The sequence below is a fragment of the Nelumbo nucifera genome, chromosome 1 (genome assembly GCF_055504915.1).
Source record: "Nelumbo nucifera cultivar China Antique chromosome 1, China Antique-T2T, whole genome shotgun sequence".
In the NCBI taxonomy this organism is placed as follows: domain Eukaryota; kingdom Viridiplantae; phylum Streptophyta; class Magnoliopsida; order Proteales; family Nelumbonaceae; genus Nelumbo; species Nelumbo nucifera.
In genome coordinates this window covers 39,284,798-39,287,460 of record NC_142649.1, presented here as the reverse complement: position 1 = coordinate 39,287,460, position 2,663 = coordinate 39,284,798, and positions in this window count along the sequence as shown.

Here is a 2,663-nt window from a genome sequence, read left to right as displayed (position 1 = left end):
GCTTCACAAATAATAGAGAGTTAATACGTCCATGGCCAACTCGCTTTGCTACTCATTATATTGATCTTGAAAGTCTAAATTCTCAAAAGACAACATTGAAACACATGATTGACTCAGATGAATGGAAATCACTACCACAAGCAAGAACAAAAAGGGGAGAAGAAGTTGAGAAAATTATCAATGACAACAACTTTTGGAAATTAGTTCAACAATATGCTTTGATGACTAAGCCCCTTGTAAAAATGCTTCGAATTGTTGATGGTGAAAAAAGAGCAACAATGGGAATTATATATGAGGCAATGCATAGAGTGAAAAGTTGATTGAAAATAAATTTTCAAATTCAAATAAACACATCCTGAACATTATAAACAAGAAATTGAATGCACAGCTCGTTCACCATTTGCATAAAGCAAGTATTTTTTTACTCTATTTAATTATATCATTAATTTCTAATATTTTATATTTTTATGCTAAATGCTAAATGAGTTTTTAAGATGTCAGTTAACAATATTTTTTTTCTTAGATTTTAGCATATTATTTAAATCTAGCTTTTCAATATGATCATGATCTTGCTGTGAATGAGGATTTGTTGTCATCTTTGAAAAAAGTCATTACAAGGCTAGAGTCAAATGAAACCAGAGCTGCCATTTCCTTACAAGAGGTAAAGTGTAATTGTGTAAGTTGATAAATTATATAATAAATATATTTTGATAAATATGATACTAATATTTGTTATTTTCAATTTAGGCAAAAATATTCCGCAAAGCATTAAGTGGCTTTGCAGATCCTGTGGCTGTTAAAGCTAGAACAAGAACTGACCCAGGTAAATTAAAATTTTAATATATTCTTGATTTCTCTATTCTTTAATATTAATTATCAAGTTGTTAACTAATTAATTTTATTTTTAATATTATACATTTTATATTTATATTAAAATGTATGTATATTTTTTTGTTCTTTCAGCTGATTAATGGTGGTTGATTTATGGCCAAGATGCCCCACATCTTCGTAAAATAGCAATAAAGGTATTATCACAAATGGATTCTTCCAGTGGTTGCAAATGAAATTGGAGTACCTTTGGCCTTATTCATAAAAAGCAGAGGAATCGTCTATCTTATGACACTTTGGAGAAGTCAGTATATGTCCACTACAACATGAGGTTAAGAGTTAGACACCTCATTAGAGATAGAAGGCATCTAGAAGATTACTTCAACCCAATTGATCTTGATGATATATATGATGAAGAAGATCCAGTGGTATCTTGGTTAGAAGATAAAGACACAGAAGTATGGGTCTTAGATGAACCAGGTAATCCTCCAAGACTCGATCCCTATATTGCAAATCATTGGATAAATATTGATGATTATGTCAAAGAATAGACAAGCAATAGTAGGACTGGTAGTGATAATGAATCTACTGATGATGATGGTAGTTTTGATGGTGATGGTGATGGTGACGGTAGTAGTGATGGTGATGGTGGTGAATATGATAGAGGTGGCTATGGTAGAACAGGTGGTCACAATGAAGGTGATGCTACTAGTAGTTTTGTTAAATATATACCACCTATGGATTATTCAATGCCACCTAGTCAAGAATAATATGATCCAAGTCGTAGAGACATGCAATTAATGGATAGTTCCAGTTATAGTTCTTATGATTATGGAAGATCAGATGAATTTGAGTTCAACTTCTAAGTGTGAATACAACTCTTCTCAATATGGATATGAGTCATATGACACGGGTCATATAGCTACAACCCCTAGAATTATAACGAGTTCTTAGCTTTTTGGTAGTCTTGCTGAAAGATACAGATCAAATTATCAGACTCAACCTTGTTATCAACAATGTTGTACTAGGGAGCAATCTAAGCATTTCAGACAGATATATATAACATCATATTCTAATAAAATGAGTTGGGGCGAATATTGTGCTTTGGTTAGAGATCAACACAATGTAAATATAAGCAATTATGAGAGTGCAAGAAACTCTCTATGGTACTGAATTATTGGTTGTCATCACATGATTTCAGGTATATAAGTAAATAATTTATCAAATAATTAATTTTTATTATGATTTTAATATTTATTTATTAATTATTTTTGAATTGTATGTTATATAGGTTATTAACGGACATCATCATTTATGAAGGTATGTTTTACACTTCTATTACTAAATATTTTTTCTTTAATTTTAGATAATATTTTGTGTTGAATTATGTTGTATGTGTTGAATTGAATTATTAAATATTGATGTGATTATAATTTTAATAAACATTGTTTAGATGCTCCCGTATATTGAGTAGTTGAGTATGATGTGGTTCCTTATCAATTCTATTAAAATATATTAATTTAATGTGTATATCTTATTAAAGCCTTATATTTAGTGTTATTAGTGTATGTTTATATAATATTGAACTTTTTATAGTGTTTCTATGTGTATCTTTGCATATCTATGCGTATCTTAATTTTTCTTTGATACGCATGCATTTCCAAAGCATATCTTGCATTTCCAATACTTTAAGTGTATCCGATACTTTGAACATTGGCTATTAGGTGCCAATTCCTAAGTCCTAATAAACTTTCTAGGTGTTGACTTCTAGGGTATTCTATCCCTTTTTTCTCTTTCTTTTATTACTCTACAGATTTGTTTCAGGTCTGAATTGA